Below are 22,041 nucleotides of genomic sequence, written 5' to 3'. Positions count from 1 at the left end.
GGCGGGCTCACGACACTGCTACGCGACATGGCATGGCGGCCTCACGACACTGCTACGCGATAGGGCATGGCTAACACGTCACTACTTCTCCATCGTCAGTTTCAAATTTTGAAACTAACGTCTGTTTCTAACCTTGCTGTCAACTTTGACGAAGTTAGGATGGCTTCGTAAACGTCCTCCACACCTTCCACATGGGGAGAAAAGATCGCACGCTGCATGCTTTTTGGATGTCCACAGGTTGCATGCTTTTTGAATGTCCATAGGCTGCACAGGATGGGTGATGGGGGAGATGTCATTCGAGCATTGCCACAATGTGTTCGCGGAGTCAGCTACCAGCTAATGACCATCCGCTTGGGTTGTGAAGCTATTTGAGAATATTTGCCCGTCTTGTAGTTTGCCCGTCTATTAGAAGGATGCATTTGAGAATATTTGTACTCGTTTTTGAAGCCACCCTTAGTTAGTGTACACAGTTTCTCCGTGGTTCCTCATGCTTGCTCGAACTATAGCTCGAGCCTTGTTGCCTTCAAAACATGTTGTCTTTGCCTCGAAATATAGCTCGATCCTTTTTGTCTTTGAAAACATGTTGCATGTGGTTGTGTAAAAGAAATATCAAGTCCTAGTTATGTATCATAAGCCTGTTTATACAATTTCTCATCATTGATCCTAGCCTATGACCTAAAACAACCTCATAAGATTTGGCACCAAATACCTAGCTTGGTGTTGTTGGGGCAAAGAATCACCATGTTGATGGGGGGCATGTGGTCCAAGCAGACGCTCATGAGTATGAGTTTCTTACATCAAGAACGTATAACAATTCTTGCAAATTTCTTCTTGTTATTAGTTTTGATTTCTTTAATCTTGTAGTTTGCTATTTTGGAATTTTAAGCTAAAAATCACGTATCACGTGGAATCTTTGAATTGCAGGTCACTCTTGAAGTCTCAAACTCTAGTTTGAGCCTTGCTGGAAGAGTGTACAAGAGAAATGCTACAAAAGTTTTTAGATCAAAACGTTCATCTTAATCCTTCTTGTTTCTAGTATGAGAGAATTTACAAGTTCTAGTAAACTTTCAGAAGATGTTTTACAAATTCTCAAAATACGTCCCAGTGTGAACTACCACAACATCATAGGGTTTTGCAATGGATGCATCACATGTCTTGCTATGTACTATTGACCCTTTCCGTCCAATTGTACATGTCTAGGTATATGCTTCCCAAGAAAAATCTCCCGATGTTATGCTCTATACAAAAAACGATGAGATAGAATTCACCACGTTTCTACATTTCTTGTAACTTTGTACATGAAGCTCCATCTTGGAATTTTGGGTTGTTTGATCACATACTCTAAAACCAAATTCTAATGGAAGTTTTGTGATAGGTGGCTCCTCGAACATAAAATTAGATTGAACATGACATGCTTCTATAATCTTCACAAAAAGTACTTGGAAAGGTTTTTAGAACATCAACTTTCATTTGATTAGTTCAATTTTAAGATGCGAGAGAATTTGTAAGTTTCTTTTGATGTTCACAAGAAAATTTTAGCAAATTTTTATAGTACTTGCTATTTTGTGGCATATTATCTCAACATCATGAGCTTTTGTGTGGGGGCATCCTATACCTAGCTAGATGCAATTGCCACTTGTTGGCATAATCTTCATAAAAAGTACTAGGAAAATCCTTTTAGCATACCAAATTCTCGTATTATTTCCCATATTGTGGCATACCACAATACCATGAGTTTTTTTGTCGGAGAAACCAGATACCTAACTTGGTTTTATTGGGACAACTAAACTCAAAGCAGATGGAAGACGAGTGTCCCCTTGATCTCCAATGCACATTGCTAGTACATGGCTTCTCCCTAGAAGCTCCTAATCTTGATCACTATATGGGAAAATGTGAGAGAAAGTACACAGCTTCCTACGTACAAGTGTATGCTGCCACTTGTCAGTTTTTGCTTGAAACTTTCTTTTGGGTTTTGGGTTGTTTACTCTAGTAATGACTGTTCTAGCTAACTCACATTTCAGCATTTCAGCTTTACTGAAACTCAAGCCCCCACTTTTAACCATCTAAGGCCCTCCAAGGTTCTCCAAATTCTATTTCTGCTTCTAGAATAAGGCAAAGTTGTTCACTATACAATTCAAAAATCGATGTTTCCCATTCCTTTGTATACTCTTGATCCCAATCTAAACATCAACAATTTCGCAGTTCTCTGTATTTCCTGATTCCTAGCACAATGCACTTTTTGCAAGTTAGTAGAATTAGACACCCAACTCTTGACAACAATGCAACCTAGCAAAGTTGACACCAATAGTTGACAATAATGCAACCTACTAACAATGCACACTCTACTCTAGAACTTGACACCCAACTCTTGACAACAAGGCAACCTAGCAAAGTTGACACCAATGGTTGAAAATAATGCAACGTACTAACAATGCAAACTCTGCTCTAGAGATTAACACCAATGGTTGACAACAATGCAACCTAGCGCAATGCAACCACCACCACTCAAGAACTTGGTTCACAAAAATTTGTCCCAAAATTATGCATTTTTCCCAAAATTCCTAAATATGTCTTATTATGCTATGATAAACAAAAAGAATGATGATAAGTGAGGAACTATTTCTTTCTCCAATGCATGATTCTTCTTCGTCCTCCCTATCCTCATTCCATGCTAGCTCTCTCCACCTTCGAAGGTGTTTGCCTTGGGATAGTTAATGCTTTTTGCAAAGTTTATGGTATGCTTGTGATGCATGAAGCTTTCCATCTTCATTGCATCACCTAGGTCACAAGGAATACAAAGATTGTATTGTATCAAGTCTCTCTTGATGAGAGAATCTATAATACAAACGCCTTTCAGAGGGGGGACCGACGGCTCCAAGTAAATCCGGTTCTCAACAATTGTCATGTTGTCTAGTACTCTCTCTCTTGCAAAAGTACTGTTCATGCCAAGTTAATTAAGTACTATGTTTATGTTGCTACCATCAATTAAGTTCACTCTCTATGTTCTCAAAGTAATCTCACAAAAAGCTCACTGGAATTCTCTTGATTCCGCTTCCTCAAAGTTCATAGGCCATTTCCATTACATTTTCCTTCTCTTTCAGTTTATTTATCTCCTCTGCACGCCGATTTTCATACTTAGCCCTGGCCCTGGTATTCACATCATGGGCGACTTCTGCAATCTTCACCGCCTCTGGCTTTGATGGAGGAATAAGCAAAATGTCCTTCATTTTATTGTCTATAAATTCATTGGACTGGAGCAGCTTATCATATCTCCACCTTACTCTTTTCAAAGTTTCATTGTCCTTATCCATAATTGTTACCCTGTGTGCACGTGCTATAGAAATTGTTATGTCATTGAAATATTCTAGCAAAAAATATCATACTGCCTCTTGTAGTGCTAGCAGTGCAACATGTTTCCACCTCATGGTCCCAAAACATACTTCCTCACATACTGACCTGACTAATCTTTGGTACTAGAAGCTCAATACATTCCTGAGCCTTCTTGATTTCCTTGAACAGCTTGATGTGTCTTTGTAGCCTCTTTATCCTTAGAGCTTTCAAGATTTTCATGGGCTTTCATGGTCTCTTCTTTTTACTAGCAGATCTTCCTCCTGCTTTAGCAGCCAAACCTGGTCCTTTGCCTACCTTTCTCGCAATCTCCTTTGTTCTTGTCATTTACTTGTAAGCCAATCTCTCTCTCTCTCTCTCTCTCTCTCTCTCTCTCTCTCTCTCTCTCTCCGAAAGTCGCATTATGGCGTGCGGGTGCGATTTTGTGAAAGGTAGATTGATATCCGTGCGCCACTAGACATAGCATTATAATTCTTCTTTATTACACACAGGGACACAAACAAACACACCCTCTCTCTCTCTCTCTCTCTCTCTCTCTCTCTCTCTCTCTCTCTCTCCCTTTTTGTACCCTCCTCCGTGGTTTCATTCCCATATATATCTATCTATCTGCGATAAACTATCATTATGATGCGCGTATGACATTTAGCTAATAATAGAATCGTCTCTGCGCGCCATTGTGCAAACTCGACAAAATTATGGGCAGTGGTCATTTTGGCTTTTGTAGTAGTCCCAATAACATACCATTTCCAATTTAGCGCGCGTGCGCACACACACACAACACTACTCTCTCTCTCTCTCCTGCTCTTAATCTACTTCCCTCTCTATGTCTCTCTCTCATACATGCAAGTATATGTAGAATTTGGGTTGCTCTGATGGACAGCAAGACCCTCAGCGTTGTCACCTTATGCGATGCTCTTTTGAGTTGTGCTTTCTTTCTCTATCTTAGTTTCCTTCTCTCTCTCTCTCTCTCTCTCTAAGGTGCTACAATAAGCATGCCAACAAATATTGTACAACCCATTAAGTGTTAAAGTGACCTCTCAATCAAAATTATACGGTGCAATAAATGTCCACTAGTTAATTTTAGCCCTTTGACACGTGTAAAGCATGTAGTTATTTTTTGTGCATGGCAGAAATGGTACTATGAACGATTAGATTAAGAGAGAGAGAGAGAGAGAGAGAGAGAGAGAGAGAGAGAGAGATGCAGAAATAGAGAGTAGAGAGTGAAGGCTTGAAGTGTGCCCAAGGTCCCAGTGAGGTTTTCATCTCTGGAAGGTTGCCATGCCAAGCCCAGGAAAAGGTAACACCTACTAATGTTTATTTTTGGTACGTGCGATTTAATGTAAATTTTGAAAGAGTGTGTGTGTGTGTGTGTGTGTGTGTGTGTGTGAGAGAGAGAGAGAGAGAGAGAGAGAGAGAGACGGTACTTTTACTTGTCTTATGGCACAGGGATGAGGGTTGTTGGTCTGCCGATTGTCGTTCGCGCGCCGTAGAGCACAAAATGGGTAGAGAGGGGGTTATATACTCAAATAAGAGGAGATGCTCTACTAACCTCTTTAAAATGCCAACATGACCTAGGAGACCAATCTATCAGAGAGAGAGAAACAAAGAGAGAGAGAAACAAAGAGAGAGAGAGAGAGAGAGGAAAAACCTTTTTTGTTGTCCTATGGCGCGCATATATGTAGTATTGATCTGCCAATTGTTCTTCGCGTGTCGTGGAGCATATAAGGGGTAGCAAAATAGGGAGAGAGAGGAGCTGGAACTCAAATAAAATGAGTTGCTCTATTAACCTCTCTAAAATGCCAACATGACATATGAGACCGATCTGTGTGTGTGTGTGTGTGTGTGTGTGTGTGTGTGTGTGAGAGAGAGAGAGAGAGAGAGAGAGAGAGAGAGAGAGAGAGAGAGAGAGAGAGAGAGAGAGAGAGATTGCAATTCAAGAGAAATGTGTTATAATATTTAGTAAAAAAGTCAAATGTTGGTGTGTCTCAATACTTACCTATTATTGCATGTATTATGTTTTTCTTAGGATTAAGATCTCACAGAATGAAGAGGCAGAAGGTCGATCCAGAAATTGTCATAGGTGAATAGGAAGTAGAAGGGAGACCACCTCAGCAGTTGCTGAGAGGCCCGTTAAAGAGAGATGTGACTTTGCTCAGGCCAAAGATATATCTCTTGGAGATGATATTATGGGAACAGAGGAACCCCCCAATGACTCATAAGCATCAGAATAGGAAGAAGTGCCTGTTAGCCTGAAGCTTCACGTGACTAGCACCAAAAAGAGAGACATTGATCTTTCTTCTGCGTGTGAGCCAGCTACAAGATGTAAGGAAGGGGTTGAAAATCCTGCAAGTGTGGATGAAAGACTGTTTGATTTTGCAGTATCCGTAGGAGCTACTAAAATGTTCGACAAGGTCTCTTCTATCTTTAATGCCCCATTCATTTTGGATGACCTTATAGGTCAGCACAACGATTTTCTCAAGTTTGAAAGAGATAGGTTTGAGCTTGAGGTCCAAAGGGGCAAGGTGGTTCTTGCTGACATGGTGGTGGTGCACTTAAAAGATTGTGATTCCACAAGACGGTCATACAAGAAGTATCATCAATTGCCTATCATCCCTCATGGTGTATTATGCACGAACAAGATTGCAAGCTAATTGAAGAATCCTTTGGGTTCCTTCTATTCTTAAATTCTCTATTTGCTAGTCTCTTGAAAGATCCTTCAGAGGTAATGTATGAGGAGGATCTACCACCCAATGAACAACAAGATGAGGACATGGAGTCCAATGAGGTTCCTGAGATTGAGGAGGATATTAATCTTGAGGCAGAGGCTAAAGAGGTGCAACAAAGCAAAATACTTACAGTTAAAACATTTGACATCAAACTGCCTTTGGATGTGTCTGGCTTTAATGAGCAGCAAGCCACATTGATGCTTCCTGGACTGCCAGAGTTCAAATTTGGTGAGAGATCATATATTTTCCTCCATGAACACACTTTGTACCAATGGCCTTTTTGCCAGAAGGCAAATCACATAAAGTCCATGTGTCATTTTCTATAAGTGCATCATATTCTGATTGCATGGAAGCCATCCAATTTTCAAAATTTTGTGCTTCATCAAAAGAGAGAGGTTCCTCAACATCATGTAAGCAAGACACAACCAAAGCATAATAATCTGATGCATAAGATGCATGGTGAGAACCTAAATGAGTACGACTAGACAAAGGTGCATCCAATTTACTGTCACACAAAGTACGCACCAGCCATTTAGACATACCTCTAGCCTACCCATTCTCGGTCCTTTCCTCATCAAGTACATCATGTACATCTGCATCAGTAATAGGCTGATCTGCAACATTTTTAGAAACCCCCATAGGCTGTACATTTGCCTCATTGGAATTTACATTTGAATTTCCACCAATGAAAAGAGGCAACAAAGTGTCATAAATGTCCTATGAGTTGACATTATTGTCTCTAGTACATGACAACAAGGGTTGATCAGAATCTTCCATAAACACAACATCTCGTGAGACCAAGATATGCTTTGTTTGTGGATGATACAACCTGTAACCTTTGCTTTCAACACTATAACCAACAAAAATACATTTGATAGCCTTATCATCCAATTTTTTGTGTTGTGTTTGTGGCACCAAAGCATATGCCAAACAACCAAAAACACACATGTACTCAATAGAAGGATTTCTATCATGCCACGCTTCATATGGAGTGATTGACTGCAAAGCTTTCATAGGACACCTGTTTAGTACATAAGTGGCATACATGATGGCCTCAAGCCAAAAAAAACGCGTAAAAGCTTGACTTTTGACCATACATCGTGCCATTTTCGTAAATGACCTATTTTTCCTCTCAGCAACACCATTTTGCTGAGGCGTATAAGGCACTGCATATTGGTGTTTTATCCCAAAAATGCATTAAATACATGAGACATATACTCCCCCCCTCGATCGGAATGGAGGGTGTCCATAGTACATTTTGAGACATTTTCAGCCATAGCAGAAATTGTTTGAAGCACATAAATACTTCGGACTTCGCTTTAAGAGGAAATACCCATGCATGCCTAGAGTAATCATCAATGAAAGGCACGAAGTAAAGGTAATTTCCCAAGGACGAAGTTTGTATGGGTCCACAAACATTACTATGCACAAGCTGCAACCTGCATGTGGCCCTAACTGAACCATCCTTGGAAACTTTGAACATTGCATCTACCCAAAATACAACCTTCACAAACATGTTTGACAGGTGCTTCAAGAGGCGGCAAAGAAGCAACCATATCATATTTCTGCAAATGCAGCAAACTGGCAAAATTTAGATGTCCAAAACGTGCATGCCAAAGTTTTGCATCTGAAATAGCCTTAGAATCCACAATTACATTTGCAAAATTTTGACCACACCTGTCATGCAAAGGGAGCTTATACAGCCCACGGTATAAAATGCCAGATGCAATGATTTCATCGCCAAATCTGAGATGATGTACAATACATCTATCATTCACAAATTTGACTACAAATCCAAGTCTAGCAAGTGTAGATACAAACAAAAAATTCTTCTTGATCTCATGTACATAAAGTGCATCAACAAGTGTGAAAGCACAATTTTTCAACTCCCTGGACCGGATAAGAGGCATTGTTGGCACAAGTAAGTGAATTCCCATGAGGGACAGACTCAAGAGAGGTGAACAAATCATGATGTGAGGTAATGTGCTTTGTAGCACCACTGTTAAAATACCACACATGTGAATCTGCTGCAACTAAAATGCATGCATCATGGACAATAGGATTATAGGTACACTCCATACTAAAAGCCCATTTTGCATCAACATCAACTTCACAGTCTCCTTTCACAGAAGATTCAACAATAGCTGAATTTGTAGTGGAACCAACATTTGCAGTGGAACCACCCTCTTTCTTCTTAGCCTCTTTGGCCTTCAACTTAGGACACCGCTTGATCAAGTGATCAATAGCTTTACAATAATGACAACGCATCTTCTTTTTGCCCTTATCACCAAAATTTCCAAAGACGAATAGTTTCCAGCATAAGCATTAGGAGCACGTGATTTTTTTTTGAAGAAGAACCATAAGAAGTGGCTGCTTTGGTGTTACCACCTTTTCTTTGTGCAACAGTAAAGACATGTTCGGCTGCACACTGTCTAGTCATGTTTTTTTGGGAAAGCGACTCTTGCAACAACAATGTGCATAATAGATCAAACTTGACAACTTCAAGATTTCCTTTGGCTCATAAGTCTTCAAGTACATGGTAAGAATCTGGCAAGGCATCAAGAACAATTTGCATAAGGGAATTGTCTGAAATGACTTCAAAGAGTAATAAGTTGCTCATTGATATCCTTGACATCAGCAAGGAAAGTGTCCATATCATCTTCCTCATGCATAATCTTCGACTCCAGCTCTTTATGCAGCAATGCAATTCTAGCCTTATTGTGACTTGCATAAAGACCAACCATAATATCCCAATCTTGTTTTGTAAATTTCACTGAATGAATGTGAGGAGTAATAGTGCGCTTCACAGAAAACACAATCAATGCATGAGCCTACGCATCTTTTACATCCCAACGAGCTTGTTCTGTCGTAGGCAAAACAAACTCTAACAGCGTCAATCCTTGCAGCAAGACCTCAACATCCCCTGTATCCTTAGAACTAGGAAGTACGTCAATGCCCTGCACAATGTTCCAAATGCCCTTCACCAGAAGAACATGTTTCATCATATAACCCCACATAGGGTAATTGTCCCCATCCAATCTGTCCTCAACAACAAACATCTTGAACACATCTATGTTGTTGTCAGCCATGGTAAATGCTGCACTTGATGTGAAAACTGTCTGAAAAGAGGAGAAAGAAAGCGGGAACAACACATGCTATGTAGCAAAAACCGTAGAGGATCGTAAGGGACTTGTTATGAAAATAATGACACTGATAAAATTTTTGCACAAAATGACAAAATAGCATGCACAGTACTGTCTATAGTGGAAACGGAGGCCGAATCAAAAATCTGAGCAGACTGCGCTCTTTGAGCTCGGCCAAAATTTTTGTTGACCTATGAACGCTCGCCAAAGCTCACAGAAATTGGAGAAAGTGAGCAGGCGTGTGCTGGAGCTGCTGGCGACTAAGGCCGGGAGGATGCAACCTGCTCTAATACCAATTGTTGGAATTAGGGTCGTAGGAAAACACACACAGCTTGGAGAAAATGAAGGAAGCTCAAGGCACACAACAGAGAGTGTATTACTTAGTGTGCAATTTAAAGATCAATAGCCCTAGAATGATGGGTGTGTATACAATGCACGGGGGAAAAAACCTCCTAGTGAGGGAAAAAATGCCCTGCCGGTCTTAAGTTCGTTCACACACATCACTACCACATGTATATGGTAACAACTATGTTGATGCCAAGAAGAACAACAATGCCATCTTCCATCATCCGACGGAAGCACGCCGATGCCGAGAAGAACATTGAAAGCTAAAAAGAAGATCAAAGCGAAAAAATCGTAGTTGATGTTGTATGCATATGGTGCTATAGTAAAAGGTTCTAAGACTTGAGGGGAGGGGTTGATAGAGAAAATCAAGGGGATCTTCATGCACTACAGGGGGTGCAATATGCAAATAATAGAGAGCATGAAAGAGGGTGACCATAACATTGTGAAAGATGGATCAAGGAGAGCATGAGGAAGAGTACCATGGCACTGAATAGGGGTGTCATGAGCAGCAACACATGATAGAGGAACACAAGAGGGAGGTAAAGCTCTTTAATCTCTTGACTCCCTTGAGCTCTAGCTCTCTTTCTCTTGTTCTCCCAAAAACTCCATACATCTCCCTCAATCCCAAGCTCATCAGCTTGATCTTTATTAAGCCATGATTAATCATGTCTCTCTCTCTCTCTCTCTCTCTCTCTCTCTCTCTCTCTCTCTCTCTCTCTCTCTCTCTCTCTCTCTTCAAACCTAGACTTATTAGCCTAAACTTGATTAAGCCGTATGTAATCTATCTCTCTCTTGAAATATATCAAGCTCCCATAGCCATCTCTTTCTCCATTATGCAAAAATCTCCGGTGCTTCATATCTCTCTCTTGCCTTGCCATCATTAAAGAGCTCCCATGATTTTAAGACATCATAATTTGAAACCTTTAATCCCGCTTACATCCTTACGAAGGTCATATCTCTCTAATCCTTTATTATAACTCTCTCGTTCTTTGATACCTTAGTAAAGGCAAAGCTATAGCCTTATGGCCGACATATATGATCCTATTAATCATCATTCAAAAGCTCTAATTGTAGGGCATAAAGCTCAAGATCTACCTCTCTCGGTTGAATTTGAGTGGATAAGCTCTCAAGCCAAATATTGATGCAGTAAGAGGATAACAAAGAAGAAATTTGTGATGTTCGAGAAGCTGAAGAAGCTTTGGGTCAAGGGATTCTTGTGCATGGTAAATTTAGGGCCCATGTATGTGTCAACACAGATGCTTGAGCACATAACAAGAAGCTCCTCAGGTATGTGCCAGTAAGATGGTTTGAACGCATGGCGAGGTGGGAAGCTCCTAGGTGTGTGCTACCGAGATGGTTTGAGCACATGGTGAGGATAGTGTGATACTACAATGTACCGGGTCTTAAGCAAAACCACTTCTAATTCTTGTACATCTAAGTTCTACCAAGTAAGTAATATATTCAACAATGTTTATTGAATCGTTTTAACTTTGTCTTGTTGTCTCTCCCTCTCTCAACTCTCTCACAGCCAAAATCTTGATGCTTTCCTTATCAACCCCAAAGAACCACGCCCTCCGACATCTTTGGTGAACCCGACATGAAACTGACCTAGGTGAGAGGTGCAGATGGAGAAGCCAGATCATCTGTTGAATTTGATTGAAGAGTTCAATTCCAAAGGATTTGATAAAGACTTAGCAGCAACAAAATTTTCAAAGATGCTATAATTGGTTCAAGGATATCTACTTGAAGTGGAAGCCATGAAGACGAAAACGCAAATTGATGATGCGGTGGAGCGACCAGTGTTTTATTTTTCAAGGGCATGATCCAGAGGGTTCATTTGAATGCTATGAAGTTGAGATGAAGAGTTGAGGGGTTCCAAAAGATTGAATGATTACGGCTTTTGAAGAAGTTGTAAGCTCCGAGTTCAGAGATCAGGTTCAGGAGCTGGCAAAAACATATCCCACACAATGGGACTATTTTGCAAATGGATTTATTATGAAAGCTTAAGGATTATGGACTTGGAAATGAAGCAGATTAGTGGAAAAAGTTTAATTATCTTCAGTAAAGGTGAAGGGATCAGATGCAGTTCCTTAACTATGATGAATTTTGGGAACACATTTCTGCAAGAAGAAAAGCCAAAGAAAATGCAGCTTTGGAAGTAGCAGATTTGACCCTACAGGACTATGTTTCAAGAAATCTAACAAAGGTAAATAATGAATTTGATGCAAAAACAAAAATTGATGGAATTTTTTCAAAGATTTCTCCCATGGCAGTTATCTCCATTAGTGGTTCCAACAAAGATATAGAATGTGCGCCGAGTGGCTCACAGGTTAGTGACCTAGGCATTGGTTGTTCGCAAGGAGCTCAAGATAAACCTTTATAGGGTGTCAATGGAGTTTTTAGCGTCATGGAAGCATGTGAAGTCAAACAGATCGATAGGTTTGTTGAAGATGGTTGCATAAATAAATTTATATATACGGTAACTAATGAAGTGCAGGAGATCGTGGAAACAACATAGGTTGTTCATGGGAATGAAAATGAGTCTATTTTTATTGTCGACAACATGTTTATGGGTGCTAATATCACTGAAGAAGAAGAAGATTCCATTATTAATGGTTTCTTGTGGCTAGATTCAAAGGAGATGACAATAATAACATAGAAGGGCTTTTTGATGTATATGCCCATACAGAGAGGGTGCAAGAAGAACCTCCACAAGTACATGATATGCAGAGAGTTTTTCCTTATATGCTTTCTCATCATGAGCTGCAAGAGGAAACAATGTCTAGCTCTTTGATAGATGATGCAGATTCTCAGGGCTATACCAATCCAATGGAGGGTATTGTGGATGAAGATTTATAGGTAGAAGTTGTTTTTTATGATCAAGTTGGAATTCCAAATAAAGATAACTCTAATACAGGTATGGATTGTTCAAAAGTTGATGATGACTATGCAATCAGAGGGGGTGATCATGCCAAATCACCATGATTATTATAGGGAGGGCATAGTTTTCTTTGCATTTTTGGGCAATGTACTAATTATGGTTGGGTTTGAATACTCTTTTGCTGATGTTTATGTTATTGATGTTATGGATGCTGGTCAAAGAAAGTCAAAAAGCTCTTACATTTTTGGGCAATGCACTAATTATGGTTGGGTTTGGATACTCTTTCTTCTGCTGTTTATGTTATTGATGATATGGATGCTATGAATGTTTATGTTATTGATGCTATGGATGCTAGTCAAAGGGAGACAAGTATACTATGGTGCTACATAATGTCCTTCTTGAATAAGACCAATACCTACAAATAAAAAATAGAATACCATCTCTAAGAATCAAAACTTGAAAATTGCTCCAAAAGAAATTCTTGCTGACATAGAGCATCAACAAGGCACACCTTCTCAAGAATGGAAGGAGGCAAAGTATTCTCCAGCCACCTACATGCAAACAATGAACTTGTTAATGTTAAAGAAATGTCTCTAGTGGAATACATGGGATAAAATGGATCTATCACCATGGCTGTCAACACATGGAATAAGTAATCACCTGGAAGATGCAACGTTTGCCCGTGTGGTGACCACCCTACCAACCCTTCCTCATCAACTGCTATATGACCATATTGTATGGTAAACTTCAGAGTCACACTGGTTTCATGGCCCATGCCCGGTGGCAAGGAAAAATCAATAACCACATGATTCTTTGTAGCTGACCGGGTTGGAAACTTTTGCCAATGTTTCATTATCACTCCTTGCATATGGGAGTTTGCAACCCGCCATGAATTGGTAACCAACCAAACATACCATGCAAAATGCATTACCAGCGACCATTCACCTCATGGCACTAATGATGCAAACTAGAAGGAGATCAACTAAAAAGAGTGTTTTACCTCATCTTGTTGGACATCAATATTCAATGTCAAACCAACAAAGATATCCAAGGCCTCTAAAGCAGACACAATGTTGGACTCGAAGTGCGGGATATGCATGGAGTCAATGAGGGAGAGATCCTTGGCTTTATAAGGGGCCATCACCTCATACTTTGTTGTCTCTTCAACACCAGAGGAGGAACCAACGAGGCTTGACTCACTGTTGTCAAACTCATCTTCCTTCACCAGCTTGGATTCTTCTCCTTATCGAATTCTGCGTCTTCCACTTCCTCTTTTTGGATATGGTTCTCTTCTTGCTCTAGTTAGCTTCTTTCCTCTTTGGGGATCTCCACATAATGCTGCTTACCATCCCAAAGCACTTCCCCAATATACTCTTCCTCGACCTCCTTTCCCTTGTTCTTGTGCATGCCTAAGTCTTTGTCAATGTCATCGTGTGTTTGTAGTCCTCAACCCCACAAAGGGGGATCCGTAACAAGAAACTTAGACAATAGATAAGCATACATAGGATTGAAAAGGTAAAAATTCAAACTTACACGCTCGTCGTAGCCTTCATTTTATACGTTTCTCAATGCATGCAAGATGCTCTCTAGAGGATGCAAGGTATGTTGTCATGCACTCCTTCATGATCCGCTTCACAAACTCTTGCTTTGGCATAGTTCTAAACTTGGGCTTTAGCTTGTCCCATTTCTCTATCACCCGAAGACGGAGAAGGCGCTTTGCCTTCTTCATATTGATTGCAAACTTCCTCTCTTTGTCTTGAAACCTTTTCTTTGACAACTCCTTCCACTTATCATTGTCAGCTCTTGATTGGGGTGCCTTGGCTCTCGAGTCCAACTCAACCATGGAGGGGCGACCAATCTTCCATACGGGGATGTGAAAGTCAAGGCCATGCTCCCTCTTGAGGTGCTTCTTCATCAACCACCTTACCAACTCAAAATGAAATTGTCGAAGGCACTCATCGCTTGCACAACATCGTAGGGCAAGCCTCACATAGGGCAAGAACACCTCCGCATATGGAAATGCATCCAGTGTTGTCCCCAATCCCCTTCTGGGCTTCTTTGTAAGCATCTGCCTGCTCCATCTTTGATTTTGGGTCATTTTGAAGCTCCACCTTTGGTTTATTAGCTTGTATTCCCTCATCAACAAGCTTTTTACCTTTGCCTCTTGTCGCCTTTTTTTGGTCAGCCATTGGCTGCTGGTTACCAACCTTCTCATCCACCTTCTCCTCATGTTTTTTGTCCTCTTGCTTCTGCCCATCAAACACATTCACCAACTTCTTCTCGGGTTGTGGATTGATAGAGGCTAGATTTTGTTGATGGGGTGTCAAATCTCCAATAGGAGTGCCATTAAGGTCTATCACACGAGACCGTTCTTTTCTCTCAATCGAGGACTACTTTGAAGAACCTTTAGAGGTGTGGTCTTCGCTGCATCGAGCGATGGCTCAACCACATGCTTGCTCCCAACTATCTTCTTCCCACGAGGCTCCTTTTCTCCCCTTCTAGGTGCCATGAGGTTAAGATATTTGCCCTATGAACAACAATGCAGCCTTAGCGCATGCGGACACACACACACACACACACCCACGAGGCTCCTTTTCTCCCCTTCTAGGTGCCATGAGGTTAAGATATTTGCCCTACGAACAACAATGCAGCCTTAGGGCATGCGGACACACACACACACAAAGCCAAAAACAATCACCATCAACATGGCTCTGATGCCCCAAATCTACGGAGGTTATAAGGAGCCTGGATAGAGCTCTGTTGTCTACCATCCTTCCTTGTCCCACGTCCCTCTAAAGACCTATGGGTCCCTGTGTCCAGCTCTGCCCACACAATGTAGAGAAGCCCAGAAAATACCCTTGGCCTGCCAATCAAACCTCGAATCCCCCCAAATAGACCCCATCCCCTTGCCAAGATTCAACCCGATTGCATGCATCATACAACCCACCCCCCTCCCTTGCATGAAAGGTACACCTAGATCTGGCCTTGCCTCGGGTGAGGCACGTCCTTCCTAGGCCAAAATTCAAATGGGTTGCCACATCAGCTCGGGTTTGTCCCTGTGCGCTCCACCTCCGTCCCCGCCCACGTCCAGGTCAGCCTTCACGTCCTAGTTTACCTTTTGCGTCCGAGTTTACTTTTGCACCATGTGAGCGACCGTGATCACTAACCCGGCCCTCTTCCCCTCCATTGATCCCACCGCACGTCCTTCATTCAAGAACTCGTGGGCTTTAGTGTTGAGGTCAGATTCCCATCAATACAAATGGTCCAAAATCGTGCCAACCTACTAGCCACCTTTCATATATATATATATATATATATATATATATAAAATTCATTACCTACATATACAAAGTGCATGGTGCAAAGAAACTCTAATAAAGAACAAACAATGACAGAGGAAAGGAAAACAAGAAGAAAAATACAAATACATGAATGCACACTCGAATCACCTCTTTATATGGATATGAAAAGTCGTTTGACTTTTAAGTGCCATGCGACTTTTCATTTCCTAAACTACCCTTCACTTAGGCTGGGTTTAGAAGATCCCGGAGGAAGAAAAGCAAGCTGCAAGCCTACAGTCGCCTCGTTTGAACAACCTTGGAGGAGGCAGAGCGAAAAAGAGGGGGAGGTTGAGAGAGGCGTATAGTCTTCTTGGGGGGGGGGGGGGGGGGGTCGGAAGAGCTATGGTGGGCCCGAAGCATGCCTGCAACCAACTAGGTCTAGCCACGGCGGTTTGATGCCCTTGTGCGTATGATTTCCACTGCAGCGTGTGAACCGGCCTTATTCATTTGAGATGTTTTGAAAGAATTTTTATTTTTCTGAAATTGGGGGACCCTACACTAACAGAGTGTTTTTGGCCTGCCCAAAGGGCAAAGGCTATAGCTATGCCTTCTCTTTTTGTTGACTAAAATAGAAAAAGTTTGAGTTATATTTTCAAGCTTTTTTTGATAGGCCAAAAAATTTGATTGGTTGACATAAGATAGTGGGCATTTATTGTTGCAAAATAGTGTTAAAAAAAATGATGAAGCATTGAAAATTGAAATGGTGGTCTTGAGAAGGAGGCATCGTGATTCGTGTCTTTGAAAATCGGGCCCTCTGGGTTTTGAGGGACGTCGTCACCTTGGATATCTTTGTCTTGGGAGGTGGATGGTCGACATGAAGTGGGGTGATGTTTTTGAAAATCGGGCCCTCTGGGTTTTGAGGGACCTCTGGGCTTCTTTCTCTCTTTCTTCCCCTAATTACGGACCGACCCCGCCTCTTTCTCTCTCTCATTTTCTCCATGCCTGTGTAGTCTCCAGGGTTAACGTGCTGTGTAGTGTAGCGACAACAGTTTTCAGCGCTCTGTCACTACACAGGGGCGACTTCGAGGAGAGAGAAAGAGTCAACTACAGTCTGAAGCGCTCTGTAGCTACGCAGGGGTGACTTCGGGGGGTTTGGAGAGAGAGAGAGAGAGAGAGAGAGAGAGAGAGAGAGAGAGAGAGAGAGAGAGAGAGAGAGAGAGAGAGAGAGAGAGAGAGAGAGAGAGAGAGAGAGAGAGGACGGTGAGGACGCTCGAGTCTCCCCCTTCATAAGGTGAGTTAAGTGAGCTCATGTCCGTTTGTGGATTTGTTCAGGTTGTTTGTGAATCTGCTCAGGTTCGATAATGCAGCTTATATTCATATCTAAGTCTTGCAGGTCCCACATCTCACACTTGGATTTGCCATACCCGCCTTGCCCATTGCGGTCAGCCTCGTATCCTCTTCCCCAATCAAGTAAGTGGTCACACATTCTTTTACCCATCATAATGCTTGTGCTCCTTTACATTGCCAACTCTCTCATGCAGATGTCCTTACCAAACGTGACTCCTAAGGCATTGTTACAGCTTCGTGACGATGAAAGGATATATGATTATGATGTGTATAATGACGTAAGTAATCCTAAAGAAAATTAGGACCTTACAAGGTCTGTTCTTACGGGCTCCTCCATGTATCCCTATCCACGTAGGTGTAGGACAGGGCGAAATTGCATCAAATCTGGTAAGCGGTTTTTTCATATTCCATGTACATTTGGTCAAGGAAAGGACGTTAATCTTTTGGATGTTAATGCATTTATGGTGCAGACTTTGAGCTAGAAGAACCACAATTGGCTTTTGACAAGGGATATGTACCAAGAGATGAAAGGTTCAGTGACTTGAAGAAAAATCTGTTCATGAATGCAGGAATTAGAAGCTTTTGCACCTACTTGCTAGTGTGTGCCAAGGGAATCCTTCTACGCAAAGATCAATCATTTGCTTGCATTGAGCAAATCCATCACTTGTCTGCCATAACGATTCTCTTCTCAATGGCAGCAATCACAAAGTTCCCAAAGCCAGGACTTGTAGAAGGTGCAGGAGTTGTTTTCTTAGTTGGGGGAAAGTGATGTTGCTTTTATTTGATGTATAGAAGGTGCAGGAATCAAGTATTTCAATGTCTTGCTGGGAAGCATCCTGTTGCCATTCAACGTCTCCAGGTAGGTTATATGCCACTTTTTGGGAAGTCACTGCTCAATGCATCTATTAATTTTGCATTGAATTTTCCAGGTTTTTCCTCCAAGTAGTACACTAGACTCGCACATGTATGGAGAAAGCATATCAACTATCACTGTTCGACGTTTGAAACCGTCCCTCCAAGGGCTTTCCATTGAAGAGGTGATTACACCTCTTTCTTATGTGTATCTTTGAATTGTGGCACATATGAGTTTCTGCAGAAGGAAGTCCGACCACCTAGCTAGCAGTGGTTGGGGAAAGTGGGCTCTGCAAGTCCCTTCACTTTCCCCCAATCATGTAGCTAGGCAAAGACATCTGAAGTCAATGCCTCTGTCACAACAATTTAGGATGTTGCCTTTGTATTGGTTTTGTGACCAAGTTCTTTCTTTACCATTGTGGTTGTGCAGGCTATCAATCAGAACCTTCTCTACATTCTAGACCACCACGACTCACTCTTGCCGTTTATCAGGATTCAAGATGCAGAACCGAAATGGAGAGCATGCTCCTCAAAGGAGTGTTGCCAACAGTGTGCTATCGTGTGTGTGACACCCCAGACAAGAAGAATGTTTTGTTCGTCTGATCAAGCATCAAGTGATTTGTTTGTCTCCTTGCTTCTTCTCTTTTTGTACATTGCATTTTCATTTTTTTGTTGTTGCTCAAGCAACAAACACTGTATTTGTTTTAACCTTTGTAGATGCAGGAGCATTTTGAGCTTTCACACCGTTTTATTTTTTCGACCATGTTTGGTTTGGCAACAAAGTAGAATAAGGCATTGGAGTTTATATAGCCTGGACTTTCCAAAAAAGTTGTCGTGTTGGGCCTCAGGGACTTAAGACTCAAGAGAGCCATCAATTTTGTTTGTTGTGGATTTCATCATATTTGCAAGTCACAAACGTGATATATTACTCTGCAAATTTGGGGGTCTGAACATAAGTCCTTTATGCTGCAAACAGTAGACTAACTAATTAAAGTTGTTGAATGTGCCACACCCACATAAAAAAGAATCCTGCAGAGCAAGGTTGGTAATATCTTGAGCAATAAAAAATAGCACATCTTCTTATCCACCTTCTCACAAACAAGATCTCGTAAGCTCTCCTGGAGCCAAAAAGGCTCTTCAGATTTATGAGACTTTTTGCCAATGCCCAAGTAAGAGCGCCAATGATGCAACGAGATTGTAGGCACTAGATAATATGCTGGTCCTGATACCAAGGAAATGCTCCCTCCAACAAAAAGAGTTTCATGTTTCTGTCTCTCTTCTAATTTGGTAGCCCTAATAGAAACAGAAAGCATTGAGATCTTTGAAATTTGCTTAGGAAAACTAAAGTGTAGCAGGAGACTAGTACCTAAGATCTTGCTGCTGAGATGTAGACTCGACAAGTTTTGCATCACAGATGGAGTAAGTAGGAGTCTCTATTGGGAAGCTGATGTAGCCTTCATCCACACCTTTGTGCACCTGTTGAGCTACATGTAAAAAATAGTTCCAAGCTTCTTGAGGCACCGCCTGACGCTTCACACCTGGATAATTTTCAGGAAGTAAACCCTTGTGGGGGCATGTTATTGAAGCATTTGGGGAAGCGTCAATCGCAGTGGGACCTTCAGCTGCTTTGCGACGTAACCAGTTTTGAAGCCTGCATCCGCACAGACAAATCAAACGAGGCTTCAAATGCAAGATTTTCAAATGCTTGATATTTGGTTGGAACAATCGCAAATGTGTATGGAGACAGGGATAGAATGGAGCCATCATCTCTTTGCCACCTCTACCCATTAAGCAGTCTCAAGCACCTCTTCCCGTGCTCATCTCATTACCTCGCCTCTTTGCCATGTCACCTCAGCTTTCTCATGAACCATGCTATCTAATGTTGTCCAATGTTGAGCTGGCGTGACACTGACAGAGGAGTTTCTTTTTGTCGATACTTTGTGGAGTATGTGTTCCACAGTCATGTATGAAACAATGGAGTAGATTTTGAATAGAGTAGGTCAGCCCTAACCTCTCTTTGAAAGCACTTGCCTATGCTTTCATTTTAAAGGCCTGGGTCATCATTTGCCTTCCATGTCTGATATTTGAGGAGGCCACATGCCTAGCTGATAGTGAGTCAAAATACTAAATACATTGCTTCTGGTGGGAATGTTGGATGCAAAAAAGATGATTCTCTCCAAAAGAAACCACCTATGCTTGCATCTTGAAGGCCAATCATGTTTTGCAAGGAATCTGCATGGATGAGCATGAGCAGGGGCAAACAAGTTTTTTGAGTGCTTCCTATTTGGGATGTGGCTCATGGGTCAAGCAAGGCAAGATTTTTTCACCTTAATGCTAAAGTGGTCTCTTGGCTTTTTTACATGCAATCTGGTCTCTTAGAATGCATTGATAGACGATATCTATGTTAAATACTGTGAACTTTTGTTAGGACAAGAAAATTTTGATGACTGATTCCAATGTGGGATGTGGTTCCTTGCATGACGTGTGTGTCAGATATGGTGTGCTTTTGAAAGAGTGAAAAGTTTAAACAAGCAATTTGTATGGCATTTTTTGTTTTGATTAGGATGTGGTCTTGAAGAAAGTTGTGATTGTTGAAGAGGTATTTTGAAAGCGCAATTTTTTTTTGATGAGCTCCCTATGTGGGATGTGATCCTGTAGAGTACATTGATTACAAGATGTTACGAGTTTGGTCAATGTCGGAGTGTTATTGTTTTCAACTTGATGTGAAGTTGCTTTGTGAAATTCCAATTTTAGATCTGATTGTTGGAATGCATTGTTTTTGCAACATGCACCTAGCTGGGGTAGGGTCAAGAAGCATGGGCTATTTTCAATGAAAAATAGAGCGAGGATTTCTCTCTTAAATGTAACATATATAATTTCATATCAAAGGTATTTAGAAATTTAAGATTAGGTGTCAAAATTTAAATATTTTTTTTTACTAGGGACCTCACTAAAAATCTATGAGAGAAGTTTCTGAAGGTGTTTGGGATGGCTCCCTTGGAATGCATTGATTGCAGAATATGCTCATGGCCAAGAGGTGGTTGTTTCCAACTCAATGTTGGTCTTTTAGATTCTCTTGATATTCTTCAATACAATCTAGACTCTTGAAATGGTTGGATTGGTTTAATATAAAGTAGTTTGCAAGCCTATTTGAGAGCCCGTCTCTTGGAATGCATTATTTGCAAGATATAATGAATAGGGGCAGCGTCAAGAAGTCACTAAAAGTGAGTGGTCAATACGTACTTGTTGATTAATATGTATGTCAAATGGCACATGTGTCCACGTATAAGTCGTTGAAGAGCTTCCAAAATGGGCAAGTAAAGAATTCCTTCAACTAGATGCAAAGCAAGAGTCTCCCAAAAGCTACTGAGGTATGGTAGTATGCAAAAAATCGACATGATTGAGGGTGTCTTTCAAAATATTATCAACCATGCTCACATTGGGAAGGCAAATAGTTGATGAGAGGGCTTTGTACCAAGGCAATAAAACACATTTTGATAGTCAACATTATAATGGTTATGGTCTATCCATATTCCATAATCTAGGCATTCAATCCATAACCCACAAAGATATCCCAAACCTGGGACTTGAAATATTGGATGTCACTTTCTCTTATGGGAATAAATCTTCAACTCATATCCATGTCATAAATGTGTACAAGTCAATCAAGACATCAATAAGTACACTTCTTTCATAACTCCACAACGCTTGAACAAGACAATGATAAAAAGAAATTGAGCATCATATTAGGAGACTTAGACATTCATATCGCCACCACAAACACCCAATACCAACATTTAGAATCTCTACTTCATTCAAACAACTATGAGCAAAAAATTAAATAAACAACCATCTATAATTCAATGCTTGATCATATTTGGGTGAGAAGCCAACTATCTCATTACATTTGTGGCACAAGATTTTGCTTCTGGTCTGATCATTCAACCACATATATACTACTATCAAAATAAGCTCAATTAAAAGACCAAAAATCATCGAAGGGGACACCTCCCCTCTCTTTCCCCCCCCCTCCCCCGCGGGCTTCCCAACTAGAATTTTGGCTTTCCCAAGCCATGTGCTACTGGATTCAATGGATTGCCACTTGCCTCTCTTTCTTG

The 22,041-nt window shown here is 41.1% G+C and overlaps 1 pseudogene; it reads left to right on the top strand.

Moving 5' to 3' along the window:
• The first annotated feature begins 15,056 nt into the window (after nucleotides 1–15,056).
• LOC147437637 (putative linoleate 9S-lipoxygenase 3) lies at nucleotides 15,057–18,709 on the top strand (annotated as a pseudogene).
• Nucleotides 18,710–22,041: the final 3,332 nt, after the last annotated feature.

This window comes from Adiantum capillus-veneris, chromosome 17, assembly GCF_014529385.1.
Source record: "Adiantum capillus-veneris isolate H3 chromosome 17, ASM1452938v2, whole genome shotgun sequence".
NCBI lineage: Eukaryota > Viridiplantae > Streptophyta > Polypodiopsida > Polypodiales > Pteridaceae > Adiantum > Adiantum capillus-veneris.
Note: the sequence above shows the minus strand (reverse complement) of the source record. Positions and strands in the feature narration are given on the sequence as shown.